This window comes from Anser anser (assembly GCF_964211835.1).
Source record: "Anser anser genome assembly, chromosome: 5".
In the NCBI taxonomy this organism is placed as follows: Eukaryota; Metazoa; Chordata; class Aves; order Anseriformes; family Anatidae; genus Anser; species Anser anser.
The window spans coordinates 57518598-57537153 of NC_139725.1; the positions used below are offsets into that span (position 1 = coordinate 57518598).

At 39.6% G+C, this 18556-nt stretch overlaps 1 long non-coding RNA gene across 1 annotated transcript; it reads right to left on the bottom strand.

Moving 5' to 3' along the window:
* Positions 1-337: 337 nt before the first annotated feature.
* LOC310899778 lies at positions 338-16565 on the bottom strand. Its single transcript, XR_014584659.1, has 5 exons — positions 16431-16565; positions 7337-7540; positions 4413-4460; positions 4018-4115; positions 338-2910 (listed from the first exon to the last, which is right to left on the bottom strand). It is a non-coding gene; the product is annotated as an uncharacterized lncRNA (long non-coding RNA).
* Between the last annotated feature and the right edge of the window lie 1991 nt (positions 16566-18556).

An 18556-nucleotide genomic window follows, 5' to 3' on the forward strand; every position in this document is an offset into this window, starting at 1 on the left:
TTTTAAGCAAAACTACCAGGCAAGATCAATGAGCTATTCTGTTTTAAAATCTAGGGCATAAATTGGCCATTTCTTTGTACGTATTTTTACCTTTCCAACTCTTCAGCAAAATACAGAACTACCCAACATCAAAAAGTAAAAATGAGCAGATGATAGATTCTTCTTTTATTTATAGCAGGGCTTCCCCCACTAAAACAAAGGATGCCATTTGCACAGCAGCATCTCAGAGCAGCATTTTAGCCCAGTGACTTTTACAACAGCGCCTTTTTCTGTTTTCACAAAAGGCAGCCCTTATTCCAAGTTGGAGAACCAGCAAGAGGCATATGCACCACTTATTCTTCATTTTTACCCTTAAATGACATACTAAGGAGCATAGCATTGGAGAAGGACTCTGTGGTACACGGGAAATCTTACCTACGTGGCACTGTCCTGCCGATAACGGCCTCAAGGGATGGGTTCTGTGTGGATTTCACTGGTTGAGCATTTGCATCCTTCACTAGTGATGTGATGTTAGCGAGGTTCATGGTGGCTGTCTGCAAACTTAGGTGTGCACACACTCCTAGATAGCATTCGCACCAGTGGTATGGACAACTTCTTTCACTGGGAGTCAAACTGGGTTGGGTATTTCATGTCTGCTTTGGGCTAAGAACACGTGCATAGGTGCCATGGGTCCACTGTAGATGGTAACTGCAAGCACAACACCTACTTGTTTGTCGTGCTCTGCCCTCTGTCTTAGAAGCACTCAGATTTTGAGAATACCTTTGGTACCATGAATAGTTGGGTACAACACACATTACACTTATTTGTGTGGGCACACTTTTAAATAAGCATATGAAGGATAACAGAAAATTGGTTATTTGCAAGTATGCACATTAAATATCTAACTCCAATATTGAAAATCTATATTAGACAAGTTAAAACACATATATATTCCTTCTCCAACACTTCTTTTTCTTGCACTCATTAAGATTATTCTCCATCAAAACTCCATAAACATACAGTCATCCTTTTGAGAAGTACTTCACATTAAGAAAAAGAATGAGTACCTAATCATCTGATTACAGAACACCCACAGGTTTTAGGAAAAGGAAAAAGGAAAAAAGAAAAAGGAAAAAGGAAAAGGAAAAAGGAAAAAAGAAAAAGGAAAAAGGAAAAGGAAAAGGGAAAAAGGGGAAAAGGAAAAGGGAAAAAAGGAAAAGGGAAAGGGAAAAAGGGAAAGGGAGAAAAGGGAAAGGGAAAGGGAAAGGAAAAGGAAAAGGAAAAGGAAAAGGAAAAGGAAAAGGAAAAGGAAAAGGAAAAGGAAAAAGGAAAAGGAAAAGGAAAAGGAAAAGGAAAAGGAAAAAGGAAAAAGGAAAAAGGAAAAAGGAAAAAGGAAAAGGGGAATGGAAGGAAAGAAGGAAGAAAGGAAGGAAAGAAAGATATATAGTAAATATATTTATTTATATATTTATTTATATATTTATTATTTGTTAATATATTTATTTATATATTTATAGTAATAATATATAGGAAGTAAATATATTCAGTTTCCCAGCACGTACAAGTTTGTGGTGGGAGCCACGTCCTGTGCTGCACTGTCTCCAGCGTGATGCAAAGTGGCAAACAAAGCTAGCAATGAAGCATCACGTGTGTGTTAGCTTGGTGCTGTGGCGGGTGCTGGTGTTTTCCTGAGCATGTTTCAGCCCAGCTGCTGGCTACCTATTATGCAGGGAAAGAAAAACTATTCGTGTCTACAGGCAGAAAGAAGGAACTCATTAGAATGTGACAAGTTTCTGGGCTGAGTGATACAGCACATGTAATCTCATTATCTGTGCTGGGGAATGGCAGGAGTATGCATGTAAAACAAGATTTTATGTGTGCAGTTCAGTCAGCGAAGACTAATGGATTGATAATGGGCTGTTTGTTGCTGTTCAGATTTTGGCTCACATCCACAGTGGGGGTACATCAGAGCAGATCCACTGAAGCACACTGATTGATACTTGTGCTGGATACAGGCTTGTGAGTGTTTAGACTTATTTTCCATTCAGTGGGTAACTTATTACACTGTTTTCTCTAAGTTTATCCATGCACTTATTACAAATATAGCCAGATGTCCTCATGATTGTTTGCATTTCTCTGAAAAATGAATGGAAAGGCTCAGAGATTCAGAGAGGATAAAAGGTGTTTGTTTCTTTTTCTGGGGGGGAGGAGGGGGGACAAGGAACAGCTAAGGAAAAAGGAAACTAGCTGTATGTGAGAGAGAAGGAAAGGCTTGAGGAGAAGCCAAGAATTCCTGCAGGGCATCTAGGACTTGGAAAGCACTGATTTAAGGACAATGAAGATTTAAGAGCACAACAACGAAAAGGCGGCAGTAATATGAAGTATATTGTCTTTTACCTAAGTCACTGTATTTCTTGCCATGCCAAAATAGTGATTTGCTTCTGTAATTATGTGTCCCTGCAAGGACTCCATAAACACAAAATATCCACTCTGCGGGAAGTCTGAAGAAAAGATGGAATAAACCATTGGGTCCTCCTGGGATCAGTCAATCCTGAACCTGACTGCTTTTCCAGCTTGGTAATAGACTAAGTCCCTTTGCCCAGGATATGATGCTGAGCATCTACACAGAAAGACAGTGCTACGAGCTGCTAAGACCACAGAGAGTTCTAGAGCACACACATCCATAGCTGTGGGACTTGTTCAGTAGAGGCAAGTAAGCATCCAGCTGGGTGGGAAGCCTTCCCGCTTGGTAACTGCTGCAGGCGGAAAAGCACCACAGGAGCCATTGATTCTCTGCTGTGTCTGAAGGAAGACGAGATAGATCTCTGGCACAAAGCTACTACTTTGAGTAGTAATAGGTACTTGGGAATCAGAGCTGTTGAGCACCGAAGATTTTTCTGCTAAATTTGACATGAGCAGCCACAGTTGTGCCTGTTGGTGAAAGAAAACCAAAACTGTGAGAGGTTGTCTCATGACTGGGAGGGAACAACCAGTGCAGAACAGGGGTGAAGAAACTTTTATTTATCTCTGTCTCAGTGCAAAGCACACTAAAGTCTGATTGGAGAAGCATCGCCCTCCCTTGAGAGATGTGCCAGCCAGCAGACAGATCAGGAGCTCAGCCTCCAAGTGCCCATTCCTGCTCAAAGACATACCTTTTCCTGCTTTGTGAGTGCCTTATATGCCTCATGGGTATGTGAGGTCTTTCCAGAATTCATGGGGCTCATGGGCCCATGGGCCCTCTCATGTCTACCCATGGGAGGAGATTTCCCCTTCAGACACAGAGGTACAGCGAAGAGAGATGGGTAGAGAAGGAGGCTCACAGAATCCACTTAGCACCACATAGCTTATCAACCTGTGTGTAGTAGCTTAAGCTGGGTAAGGGTACAGGAGGACAGTGAAACCCCTCCTCCAGATTCTTCCTTGAACACCCCTGGGAGCTCCAGGTACGCTTATTGCTTACTTAAGATGTTGCAAATAGTGATATCAGCCAGGCTGACAGAGAAGTGTTAGTCATCGCAGGCAATCTCATCAAGGCAAGGCAGAGAGGAGCTGAATCATTTCCAGACTCAGACACCCATAGATATGTCACGGTTTTTGTCCGTCTTCCAGATAGCCCCATTATAGTCTGGAAAACCTGCAGCACTAACGCTGCTGTCATTCTGTTCTGCTGCTCTCCCTCCTGTACCTTTTATTTTGCTTTATAGCATTACATGACATAGCATAATGCATTCACATTTTTTACAACAACAACAGAAATCTTCCTCTGGATCAATAGCAAGTGTAGTATCCAATTGATATTCTTGGCAGCAGAGCAATAAGCAAGTGCCTGCAGTCAAAATGTGTCGGCTGCCTCGGCAGTGGTGCAGCTCCTCCCACAGCTCCTTTACCTGCTCCTTACAAAATGCATGGGCATGAATTTTACAAACATTCCCCAAAAGCTGAGACACAGTCAAAAATGAGGATGTGCTGGGGAGGCAGGGAGGTAATGGTTATGTTTCTCTGTCACCTCTTGACCTCCCCATCAAGTCTCCTGCCTACCTGAGTCTCTCATGGTGGAGCACAGCTCTGGACCTTGTCCCACCTCCCATGGTGTCCTACACACACCTCACAGCTGGTTGGGTGTTGTCTTGCAGTACCTGTCATTGCATTACAATGCAACACAAGAGGGAGAAGCTGAAGGAACAGCACCCAAAATCCCCACTCACCTCACTCTGACCCATTTGTCCCCACTGTCAGCCCCACTGTCACCCTTCCCTGACCCACAGCCTCATGCTGATGTCGTACTGAGACATAAAGATGCCATTTCTCCATAAATTACCTATTTTCTCACCCAGTGTGTTCCCTGGTGTTTGAAATATCCCCTGAAAACCCAAATTATATCAAGCCACTGTGTAAAAATCTTGGCTTATGATGTGAACTCAAAGCTTACTTGCCTTGGTGATTTCAGGGGTGTTTTCAAGGAAAAAGTGTTCCGCTACTGGCTGTTGAATACAGTAAATGACAGATTTGTATTTTAGCAGTTAAAAGTCACTCTGAATTACAAAATGAGTGAACAGTTCAGAGATGTTTGTTTTCCAATTAAACTTATAATGATTAAAAATTATTTTTATGTCACTGATGTGAAATTACAATTCATTATTAATCCATTAAAACAGACTGCACAGCTCAAAACACTTTACTTTCATTGTGTAACAGAGCACATGAACACCTTCTGCACTGTTCCCACCTTTTTATCCACCAAGATCTCTTTGGCTTTATGTCACTGATTATCAGAAACAAAAACTAGGTGCGCCAGGACCACTTAAAGTATGAAGCAAGTACTCAGAAAACATCTCAGATAATTCTGTCTCCTTAGCATTAGTTTGGCCTCCTTTGGCCCCTGTGTTGTGATAATCTGTGGGCAGAACAAGTCCCACGCAGCATTCAGTAAGAAAGGCTGGGCCAAACCCTGGACAGTGATAAGGGAAATGAAAGAATTAATTTATTTTCTTTCCGTGACCATGTCCTCTCTTGTGTACAGAGTGATGCAAGGAAAAAATAATATGAGGTCTTTCAATGGAGGACCTCATCATAGTAGGAACAAATTAATATTTTGTAAGCAATGATGCTTGAAAACAGACAAAGGAAGACTTGAAACAAGAGTGCCACATACTGAGCAAGAGCTTCCAAGCATGCTTCTGAGGAAGGGGAGGAAAATGTAGAAGCTATATCTGTGTGTTTCTATAGCATGAAGTGTGCTTCTAGTGTCTGTTATATTTGGTGTCTCAAGCAAATTCAGTGGGAAAAAAATCTTTGTAGAATCACAATATTTGGAAACATGACAGAATCTGGGCATGAACCATGTGTCGAACTACCCATCAATATCAGGACTTGCACAGCTGTACATATACACAGCCAAAATAAAAAATGCAAAAAACCCTGGAGGCATCTTGAAGCCTTTATATCTCCCTGCAAATACAGACATAACTTTGAGAACTGGAAGATTATTTTTATGTTTATTTCAGCTGACTATCCTCAAACTACAGTATATTATCAATAAGCTAACTTGGACAGCTTTCTCTTTTAGGCTTTCTTTTTCTTTTCTATCCCTGTAATGTAGATGTCTGCAGAACTTTTTTGTGGAGAGACAAACAACAGCAGATTGTTCTCATGACTCCTGCAAAACTGTGATATCTTTTTAGGCATAGAGTTTGGATGAAATTGTTCATGGACTCAAAGTAAATTACATGAGATGCAAACTGCTTGGCAGACACAAAACACCTGTACAATACCTGTTTTCTTAAATCACCAGGTTCAATGAGTATGATGAAAGGATGGATAAAACATGGAAAAAGAAGAGAAGGGAATAGGAATTGGACAAGATACTAATACCTAATTAGGATGAGGAAGAAGATACTCATCTGAAAGAAAGTCTCTTGCAAACTTCATATTTCATGAATTTAGGTACATAATAAATTCAATTCTCTCCAACTCATTATGCTTGGTTCCTCAGAAACATCTTCATGACCTAGACCTCTGTCATTCTTAATAAGGAAGGCTTAACACTCTCAAGAGGGGGAAGAACAGAGAAACCTTTCTCTGCCTCATTACCTTCCTATATATAAACCTGTCATCCCAGGGAGCAAAGAACTGAGACTGTGATTCAAACCCAGACCCCACACTGTGAGAACATAACATTTATCATGTAAGTGAAACTGAGATTTTTATTGAACTAAAAAGCATACCAATGAAAAACAATTAACAGAAAAGAACAATATTGTATGAATATGATGGTCTTGCTTAAAACGGATTGAACTTGGTATGGGTAACTGTTAACTACTGTTCATTTAACTAGTTGCAAGAAATATTGGACTTTACCGGCCATCATGGGCTTGTAATTTTTAGTCTGTAAAAGCAAGTCTAAAAAAACAGTTGAAAATATTTTTGTAAAACTTTTCATACTAATTCTTGTATCGATTAAATTATATGTTTCACCTTCCATCCTTACTTTTTAAACTTTCTCCTTTGCTACCCACAAGACAGCTGCAAAAGCAGTAAAAAAGAGAATGCTTTGATGTCTCCTTAAGCAACTTCTTAAAGATGCAGAAGGAGATATTCTTTGGTCCTGCTTCCTGCAAATCAAAACATTGAACTCCAAGGAATTAGCTCAGCTCTTTAAAAAAGTATTTATGTTGATGGCGAACCTGCCATGAACCATGAACTAACCATGTTCATGGAGGAGAGAGAGCTGTGGAATTAAAAAGCAGAGTGATGACTCTGGGCCCAAAAGTTCCCAGGGCACCATTACATCTTAGGTGGACAATGAAACTCTTGCCACTGCTGGACCTGTGCAAGTAAATATCGATGCACATGCAGTGCAGTGTTTAGCATTTTTTATGGTCAATTTGGTCGAATGTTATTCTTATCGTATGCAACAGTGGTAAAGTATGTGATAAACTTTTGGTTTTGTATAAGCTTCTGCTGGTGGCACAAAGAGTGCCAGCAGAGCAGTAGTTGGGCTAAGAGATGAGTAGGATAAAAGCTGTGAAGGGAGATGCAAGTGAGCATTATGACTCATGCCAAAAGCTACACTATGGAAAAGCTGGACATGAATGTATGGTGGTAATAGCTGTTCTATTTTCTCATATTTCAAGATGTCTCGACTCTCTGCTCTCCTCCTCCAGTCCCTTTTTCTGATCCCCCAGTTTCTGATTGCCTCAGTCTTTACAAATTTTGAATCAGCTATCGAGGTACCCATGTTGTGAAGAACAGAACCCCTGGTAGGACTTTGGGAACAATAATCTTTATGTGATTTTAGCTGCACTGACAAGGCAGAATCAACAGCTCTGTGCTGGACATGAAAGAGAAGAGCACTCACCCAGTGTAGCAGACTGATTTCAATCCTGATTTCAATCCACTTACACTCCTTGGTAAATGTCCAAGGCAGAATAACAGAAATGCTACTCAGCCTTCACTCCTCTCATTCTCCCTCACAGTTCCCACAGTAACCCTTCAGGAGAACAAGACTGCATGTGATGTTTGGTTCCAGCTGCCCACTTTCAGCACGTTCAGCACCAGCAGCCTAGAAAGTAACCCATAAAGATAAACATTAACAGCCAAAGGAGGTGAAGAGATTATAACAGCCTGTCTTCAAGCACCCTAAAGTTACAAGCCTGTCAATAAATTTCTGTGATAGATAGCTTAAAAGGGCCATGTAACCATACGGGAGCTTAAATCTTTGGGTATGATGCTGCTGTGACCAAGTAGGCCTATATTTTTCCAGCAATCTAGTAAGCTTAGGCTATTTCAGGTAGAGATTATATCGAGGGATAGTTGCAGTAGTTTCTGTTCCCAGCTGCCCATCCTGTCTGGCTCCATCCTTTGCCTGGAATAACCTGCCTAACTCTGCAGGGATTGATGAGGGGCTCATGTAGCAGCTGATGACCAGTCACAGTTAATAGCCTGCAGTGTGCTTACTAAATAATTTAAAGTTGGTGACAGTTTTCTCTCCTAGGCTGGGCTGAAAACTGCAGTGGGTCAGGACTGCTATGTCTGAAGGGTCCCCACAACTGGGGACGGGCTCTGAAAATGCTGCTGTGGGACTCTCAGTCATTCTATCCAAAGCTGTTCCTTAATGAAGCCCTCAGTCTTTGGTTACCACACAATGGTTTTCAGCAGACAGCTGTTGGTGCCTCGAAAAAACAACAACACACATTTATGAACTAGATTTCCCCAGATTCCCCAGAATGAAAAATGGCAAACTCAGTAAGCCCCTTGGGAAATGTTGGCTCAAGCAGCTAAATGTACAAAACAGTTCTGACTATCATTAAACTGTAGATGTTATTGCTGAGCATATGAGTCAAGTATGCTCAGTTTGTCAAGAGTGAGCTAGAAAAGTGCTGTAGTTGTTGTTTATGCCAAAGGCTCCTTCAGCTGACAGCTTTAGATATCTTAAAGGCTTAAACATTTTAGCAGACAACAAGTTGCATTTCTGAAACTAACAGCTTTTTGAAATTATGGAAAAGAAACCCATAAAATGCTTATGTATAATTCTCCCCCCCCTCCCCCCTCCCATTTACTTTAGAGCACTTTAGCAAAGTAACTCTCCCCCATTGTGGTAATAAGAAAAGAACTTGTTTACAAATTGAACATTGAAATTTAAGTTACTGGGAGTAGCAACAGGTTTGTAGTGACAGGTCACTTTAGATTGGAGTTTAATTTATGAAGATTGCTTTACCTGAGGCTATGGTAATCTATGCCTTTGGAGTAATTCACCCTCTGCCTCATTTCGAATGCAGTCAAAGACTGTCGTATTTCACTATGACAATGTAATCACAGATCCACATTAAAAAGTCATTATTGTTTAGAATCCAGCTTGGTTTGAAAAACACTTACTATAAAATTCAACAGCCTTTGTAAATTACCCAAAGGTTTACTCAAGAATACAAGGTGCAGTGATTTAAATCTGGAACTTACTACTTTATTGATTATATGGGATTTTTAGGTCACTGCATTTATGGGAAATGATTAGTGAGTAATCAAAGTAATAAACTCCTTGATGTTGGTTCATAAATAATTATGAATTGAATTTTCTTTATCAGGTATTAAATAAAAACTGAGGTAGCCATAAGATATCTCTTCTTTAACTTCTTTTTTTCCTACAATATTCTAAAAATCAGTAGTGACAAAGCTAACCTTAAGCATAATTTTCTAATTTCTCTCTTGTTTTTTTAAATCAGAACTAATGTACTCTTTCAGATGCATCTACCACATTCTTCAGCTTAATGTTTTGGACTGAACCTAAAACTTGGCTCAACTTTCTAATTTTACACTGACTTTTCTGGCTCTGCTAAAGCATGTCACAGATAGATAGATTCAATCTACACAGTGATGTATTAAAACCCAGATTTATATTGTAACTAGCATTCAGCCCTTCACTGTATACATGGTGATAATTGAACTCCTACTTATCTTTATATTGTTTGAGACCTTTATTCTTCATAAGTTATTTTGTTTGTTTTGTTTTCCCTGTATACTGAGAGAGTTTTAGCTCTGACTATTAAGCAAGAGTTTAAAACCATAATAAAAACAAATGATGCAATGAACCAATTAAAATTGTTGTATATATATTTCTTTAATTAGACATTTATGAGCTGTGAATTGGATCAGATATTCCCAATGCACATGACATGCTGACATATAATAACTGCTTTTGGGATGTCAGGTTAGCTTTTTATGAATGCAAATAGAGGTAGGTTTTCTTTTTTAATTAACTTTAGGAATATTTTTTTCTCCCCGTTTACAATACAGGTATAAACTTCAGTGTTGCTTACTCAGAAGGTCTGACAGCATTAAACTTCGCAGCAGTTGTGTTTAGATTTCAATAGATGTATGTTTCTTAAAAAGAGTTCCATAAATATTTTGGACTCTAGGCAGAAGGGAATACTGAATAGCATGTTTACAGAGAGGCAGGTTTGTTACTATGCTAGTATCTGAAAGCAACAAGAACAAATTCTGAGAGAATATGTGGCAATTGAGATCGTGCGGACAGTGTTGTGCCTCCTGCCTGAAGCAAATACTTTTGTGTTGAGAAACTCTTTCCTACTCCCCGCTTTTTTAATTCTGTGATTAAACTGAGCTTGGGACATTTTTTCTCTTGCAGATCTTGTTCTCAGCATTGCTCTACACCCCAACAAACTAAGTGTTTCTTCACTTCACTTCTGCACTACGAGTTGGCACGTTCAGTGCCTTCCAGTTGTGTGGGCCTAACACAAACAAGTGAGCTCCAGTGCTTCAGGCAGTGATGTTAGACATATCACTGGAGAGGTTATCAGGGGTATGGTCTTCTGAAGGGTCAGTTCCTATGCACCATGTTCATGGCATGTGGTACAAATGCTGTGCTCATATCTTACGGACCATACTGCCTTAGATGGCACTGAGGACATCATATGTACTGGTGGACATGACGGTAGGCCTGGTTCTGCTTGTACCTTGCCTAGGTGCTTTGGATAATCCACTTTCTTTGTCTGTGTTGCCTATTTGGAATAAAGCCCAAATTGTTTAAAGTCTTATATACCTCACAGCTTGTTAAATAATTTGGAAGTTAGCATCTAAATAGGGATTAAACTGCCAATATTAATGGCGATCTGTGGCCATGTCCTTGAATGAAGTGATAGTCCCTTTCTAAATGCTTTAGTCAAAATATATCTGTAATAGCAGTAATAACCATTTGTGAGTTGGAAAAAATAAAATGCTTGTATGTTCTTAAAAGCTATCAGAGTTTATAGACCCTTAAACTAAAAATTCCAGTAAAACTCCTGTGAAGCCAGAGAATGAGCAGTGGTGCATGTTAACGATACTTAAATAATGAATTTCAATGTGCAATTATGAAAAGAGTTAATTAAAGAGGAATAGCTACTTTAATTAGCACCCACAAGCTGTTATTGTGTCCAACAACACAACAACAATAATAATAAACAACTGTCACAACTTTCTAATGTGGACCCGGAGCAAACAAACTTAACACTCCCATGTTGAGCTTCAGCACTTGTGAAAATATTCCCTTGGAAACTAAGCAGCTGTGAGGGGCTTCAGAGGAATTGCACTGCTTCCCCCCTCTGGGGCAGGGTTGATGTTACTGTGCCATGCCATGCATGGGTGCTGTGCCTTCCAGAGGCTCTGAGCCTACACCAGGTTTGCAACATTCACCTCTGATCTTTTGCAGGGATATTGCCCCAAAAGACAAGTTCTTGTCTTCTGCAGCCAGACTCTGAAGTAGAAAAGTGCAACCAAAAAACCAAATGAACAAGCATCTGAAATGGTCATTTCTTATTTTAACTTGTAAGTAGTGATTATAATAAGGACAGGCTCAATTATATTTCCTCTTACATATTCAGTGTACCAGCATGCTACTAGAGCAGAAAGCTGCTCTAATCACACTCTGTATCAAATCTCCCTGTATAATTCTAAAAGGGTTAGTAACGAGAAATAGTTACTTAAATCAATTTTAACGTTTATTATTATTATTATTATATTATTTTTATGGAAGCCAACAGGACTATAGATTCAAAACACTTTTTTGAAGAATTTTCTTGTCTCCAACAAGAAACTAAATTCATGACTTACAGCTTTAAATTACTCTCGTAGGAATTGCATGAAAATCATGTCTTTAACATAAAGGCCAGCATTGGTTCTTCCCTCTGAACATCAAATCATTCCTTAGAACAAATGGATTGGAGGCAGTGGAGCTCCCAGTGGCTCTTATAAACCAGTTTCTGAAAAGCAGTTTTCCTTCAATTTTCTTTTAAAACAGTTTCAATTAAATAATCTCCTTAAGGTTGTGATAAACCTAGTCCTGAGTCTGAAACTTCCAAAAGCTAGTAAGATTGGTCTCTGAAAGCATATTTTGTAAGCAGTTAAGTATTGCATTCCCCTGAGAACTGCGGCAAGAAAGTAAATAATCCTCCTCAATATGGTTTGCAATAAAATAAGGTACCACTGAGAGACATGACAAGCCTGCAGTTTGTAGAGGTGTTGGCTAATATCTTATTAGCATAATTAGCCAACAGCTCTTTCTTCATGGATATCAATTTCTAATTGAGGTACAGCTGTTCAACGGAAGTCCTAGCTCAATTAAACATGCCATCTGATTGAGGAGGACTAGGGCTTTTATTCCTACAGTAATGCCATCCTGGGTAAACACCTAATTGGTAGGAGTAATTAACTAGAAGAGGGCAGACTTCTGTGTATATCTAGCCATTTCTGCATTATTACTCTGATAACAGCTTCTCCCCACAACAAACCCAATTATAGAGAGTAGGCAAGAGGACCAGGGAGGAGAAGGTAAATGTAATTTCAGACTAATACAACTGTTAACAATCATACCTGCACAGTGCTGTAAAGAACAAAAACACTAAAAGCACTGGACAAACATTCACTGGCAGCTAACACTGTTCTTGTTCTTGTTTTATTTGACACCAAGCTACTGGGGTGATTACAACCTTCCCTGTTGTCCTCACACGCTCCCACCTGCTGCTACAGGCTATTCACAGGCACTGATATGATTCACAAGCCCTCACTGCCACTTGCTTGGACAAAAAAATTAATCAATTCAAACCAACAATAATCTATTGTGATTTAAGGGCATGGATGTTCAAACTCAATGCTGTTCAGTGAGGGATTACACCTCATGCATTAGGACAGCCTTGCGCACCAAGCCAGGTACAGATTAAAACATGATGAAGGGGAGCTGGGTGAAGGTTATGCTGATTTTATGCTAATGTAACAACCTCCTTGCATGGAAGCAACTGCAGGACTGAGCCCTGAAATTCTCGAGGGGCATGTGTTGGTCTCAAAGGGCCCCAACGGATTCCATGACCAAAGGATCAGGCACATTTGTTTCACATTTGCTGTACAAATGGGTACTCATATTAGAGGGGGACTTAGAGTTCCCAAGGCATAGCAAAGCTTACTATAGCAGGTAATTATGTGCCAATCCTTCCTCTGTCACTGATTACTATTTTATTTTGTGGGTGGTTTTGTTTTGTTTTGTTTTCAGTATGTGTATTTTGGTTTCCCCAGAGCTTTCTGTTTTTTGAATAATGTAATGTTTACATCAGTTTTAATAAATGTTAAAGACCTGTTGTGTACATAGGGTGCAATAGTTTTGCTTGGTTTATGATTGGATTGATTGATATTCATTTCTCTTTTCTCCCTTTAAAAATAATCAGAAAAAATACATTTAAATGTCCTTTGACACATGATGTTGATAACATTTCATGAATGCCTGCCTGGGCATAAGGTTACATGAAATGGGAAGGATTAGTTCCAGCATTCGTTCATCCAAATCTCAGGAATGATAGCTTAAACAGCTAGGTCAACAGTCTGAGTGTGTGCCTTGGCATGAGTTAATGTTCATTTGGGTCTTATCTAAAAGGAGCCAGGTGTTAGTGTAAATTGGCAAAATACTGCTTAATCCTATTGATTTAGATAGCTTCTTTTCCTTCTTTTCCTATAAATGGAAAAGATGAATGAATGCAAACTATGAAGATGATGGACTCCCATTCAGAGGCTTTTGGACAAATTTAGCTAGAACACATCTGTATTCCTCAAGGTACATCTCAGTAAGAGCATGGGCTGGTTTACCTTCTGTGTTTCCTCTGCACTGGACTCATGTCATCTCACACCCATCTATATTTAACATTTATGGGAATGAAATATATATATATATATATATATCTCCCAGGATAAATGATTAGAGAAATCTCCCCTTCACACATGGACAACACAGTGGGAATTACATTGACATATGCAAAAGAGAAGAAAAGCCAGTGAGAGCCCTTCTCACAGCACTCTCTTGTGATGGATTGTTTTCTATGAAGCAACCTCATTTTTCTTCCAGTTCAGCACTCAGTGTCTCAAGATTTCCTAAAACAGTTTGATTCAACCACTGACAAATGCCATTGTCCCTGGAAGGGAAAACAGCAACCATTTCTGCACTGTCTGCAACATGTTTAGACAAAAAATACATCTATAGCTAGGAAAGAAAAACACCCAGTGCTATTAAACTAGCGATGAAATTTAAAATAATCCAAAAAAAATCAGACTGAATAATAATAATAATAAAAAGCAAACAAAACCAACACACACACACCAAAAAGAAAAAAAAAATTGTCAATAGATTGCAGCAGCTGGTCCTCAAGCTCTGCACCTACACAACTTCAGGAGCTTTATTTCAGGTTAGCTTTAAGCTGGTCCTTGGTTCATAAGTCCCCACCAAGCAGATGGCAGGCTGCATCTGAGTGATCACTCAGGGCTGTCCACCTACCTGGAGGGTGCATTTGGTGAGACGCTGGTGCACAGCTTCTGGATTCACTTACTCTGAAAGCAACCTGGTTCCAACACACTGGCACAGCTGGAACCTGAGAGGGTTGGCTTCAAGCAACACCAAAACCCAGAGTGGGCATGTTTTCTGCTGCTTTTGGGGCCAAGTCATCTCCTGATGGCAGCTGTGTCCTACTGACACGCTAGCACTTCTGATGTGACCTCTCCAAACTGCAGTCACAACACTTCCACTTAGAAATAATCAGACTAAAAGTCTCCCCCAAAGTCTCTACCCTAGAAATACTTACAGATTTGTTTAATTTCCTAACCCTTGAGACTTCCCTGGGTAGTAAGACTGAACGTGTGCACTAAAAGTGGTGGCAGATTCAGGGGCAAAGTATTGATTAGACCCTTGTGAGAAAAGCAGCTCAGGAATCTACAGCTGGAAAGAGGTGCATCAGAAAGTAAAATACACAGCATTTCTGACTGTCTTCCAGTATCTTTTGATAACAACTCTCTGAAAAATAGAGGGAGAAAGATGACATATTTCCCCATTTGAGTATTTTCAGGCCAAAATTTATCATTTTTATTTAGAGATATAGACATGTAAAAAAGAAAAAAAAAATTAACAGGCAACATGCTTCATTGAAAAATAGCCAGGGAAAGTCCCTGAGAGCTATTAATTAAGTTTCTAAATACGTGAACACCCACACATACCTAAGGGGAGTGGAGAAAGCAGTTTCCTGCCAGCTTTAGCTTTAATTCATTTTCCCATTTTGCACCTACCATTTTGCCAGCATAAATATTTCCTGGGGTCATCCAGTCAGCAAAAAATATAAATGGTAGCAGTTGGTTGTCAGTCATATCACACCCATGTTTTCTTACTTGCCTTCACAAACATTTCTGGCATTTCCAGCAATTCATAGGCAAGTGTTTTGGATTGCTTTTCTTGTTATATGTTGAAAATTTACACAACGTCTAGAGACTTCTTCAGTCAAATCTTCAACATCTCTTTTATGTACTTCCTCTTAAAATTGTTAGGAAAAGAATAAAAAACAAGATTGCCCACTGGCTTGAAACAATTGCAGCAGTTCTTATAGTTTTCCTATCATTCCTAATGAGATTAGTGCTGCTAACTCCAATGGCATTTCAGCAATTTACCTGAGAAGGACTGGGATGAAAAGATGAAACTCTGGCTGAATGTTGCTAGTCATGCAGGACCATGTTCAGGACAAAGATGAGTGGTAACACCAAAACCTGTCTAGCGCTCTGTCTGTGCTCGGAAGGGAGAGGTTTGGGAGCACTTCTCAGCTTGAAATCTCTCTTTTCTGGCCTCAGAATTTATTGTTAAGGGGGATAATTGCAGAAGAAGTGATCACAGAAACATGTTCCATGCATGTTAGTCAACAGAGATTGCTGCGATTTTTTGTTAAGGCAAAGCTTTCATATAGGGGCAAACTCACTCTACCTAGTAAAAAAGTTTGAAATTCTTTATAGCTCATCCCACGTTTGCATTTCATTTTCATTGTAACTACTGGTTAAGCATTAATGATCTGGGCATGAGCCATTTTCTGAGGACTAGGTTGTTGACTGACAGGCATTTATGGCCAGAAGTGTAGCCAAGGGTGCCATTAGTCCCAGCTGGTCATTAGTCCTTGAAGAAGCCTTGTGCTGAGGTCGCTATTGTTATTATTAGATGGAAAGGAAGCAAACACAAGAGTATGGATATACATAAATTAACGGGTGACGCAGATATGACTGAAATGTGCAAGGTGCTACTAGGAATTCATGAATTACACATCAGGTAGCCTGATTGCCTGAATTATCTGCTAACTGCATGAAGCAAGTTGCTATATTTAAAACATGTTTTAAACTTCTTTTACTTCTTCATTAAAAAAAAGTCTGTGACAAACCAACACAGCTCTTCAAAACTGGAATTACCAACTAAACCTGCATGTAACCTGTTCTCTAATTTCACTGGTTAGAAATCACACAGGAAAAAAAATAGTTTCTGGAACTGCATGTGGGAGATGTGAATTTCATTGCAAAACTTGCCACACACGATCAGGGCTACTCTGATGATGGACCGAGCACAAGTTGAAGTTAGACCCTTGGATCAGAGAGTCCAGATGCAAAGGTTTTCTACTCACCTATTTAACTCCCTGTGCAAGGTAGGCAGTCCCAGAGAAATAGGATCCAAAACAAACAGAAGACTGCCTAGGAATCAGTCCAGAGTTAGTCAGCAGGGAACACAATACATGGGGAGCTGCTGCCTCTCTCTGGATGTAGGACACCACACAACAGCCCGTTAAGACACCTGGGGTCATTTGGCACCCTCTGCTTGGAAGGCTCTCCTGGAAACAGCTGTCTACACCCTTTCTTGTAATAGCTGGGTGAGGCTTATTCTCCTAAAACAGAGGTTGTGGTGATGCTGAAACCACATGCTCTTTATTCTGTAAATATGCACCGGTTAAAATACAGAAAAATGATCCTGGGAACTGGGAGAGAAGCCATGGGTAAAACTCCCTTGTTAAATTACACCTGGATAGTAAGAGGATATTTCTTACAATCAGGGTCTAAAGGTCTTGAACAGGAGCAGGGGCAGAGGGGCATAAAGGAGACCTAGTTTTAAGATATATCTTCATGGCCTTTTCAAAGCAAGTACATGGCATCATCATCTGCAAAAATAGAGAACTGTGCTGCAGACCACGGGACCATAGGAAGAGCTGCACTGTTCAGATGAAGGGTTCATTCAGCTACCTGTCCTTTCCCCATTGGGTCCAAAATCTGATCTCTAAGGATGACTAAGAACATGGGCAGCTATCACACTGTTAACTTTCAGCCTCAAGCTATTTTCAGCTCCCAGGCCCTTCCGAGCTTGGTATGCTTTGTTTATTTAGTAACTCTCCATTAAGAGAGTGAACTCTCTTCCAATTACTTTGTTGCATCCACAGCCACTTTAAACAGGGATTCCCGTATATCTATCACTGACTTAATGAAGAGCCACGTGCTTTTGTTTGATTCTGGCTCTCACTGGCTTTTTGTGGTGGCCACTGGTCCAGCACTGGAAGGGGCAGTGACCGGTCAGTGTTTATTCATTTTTTCCAATCTACTCAGGGTTAAACAGACCTCTCATATTCTTCAAACTGTCTCCTCCAGGCTGAGAAAGCCTAGACTAACTGAGCATTTCTTGCAAAGATACCCCTGAGTAATCCTGAATGGTAAATTTATCTAACTGCTTTGAAACTTACCCAGGATCAGCCTGTACAAAGGGAAAAACAAACAAACAAACAAAAACAGTGAGAGAGATTCTGACACTCTTACATCTGAAACTTGAAAGTGAAATCAGAGAAACCGCTGATAAATGAAGAGTGGCAGAAACTTCTGCTTACAAAGCAAGATATGTGTTAGCAATCATTTGTTCTGTTCTGGTAAAGTGAGAAGCACTGCTTCTAAGGTATACCTGAATTTTAATGATTTGGGCCTAATATAAAATCTGCTGTCTTTCACAGACATCCTTCAGGTGCATAGCATCATAGATATTGATATTTTCAATTTTAACCACCAGTTCTACAAAAACTGATCACATAAAATGACATTCCAAGAGAAATTTTGTGACTTTGTTCTGTCATTTTATTTATTTTTTAAACAAATAAACAAAAAACATTTTGGTATCTTCATCTTCTGAAATTTGACAGTGTATTTGAAATGAATTTGTCGGACTTTGAAATCTGAAGTGCCTTTTTTCTATATTATTTCTAACACGATGAAGCAGAGTACAATAGTATTCTAGGTACAAACAAGCTGTGCTTGAAAGATAATTTGCTTTTTTTCCTAGTGCAAATCTTGGTAACGAGTCTGAACCAAAGACTCAGCATGGCTTATTTTGCATAAATATTAGTGCTCTGTAATAACATATCAAGAATCTATCCACACCCCTTTTTGAATTTATCTTGTCTACAAGCTATTTCACCCTGCAAAAAAATCTATTTGCATGTGTATAGAACACTTTGGTACAGGAATCTTTTTTCGTCCTAATGTATGTTTTATTCTTTGGAGAACAGAGTCCTCAAGAAGCAAATATAGTTTTCCTGATCTCCCACCTGAAAACTTAATAAAGGGAAGATTGCGTCTACTACTTTACACCACAATGCAAAGAATAACAAAGATATGAACAGTGAAGGCTCTTTCATTTGCATTAGGTTTCTTGGTGCCACTGAAAACGTGCTAGGAAATCCCTTTTGCTGGGTTCCCAGTTGCTTTGATTTTTGACATG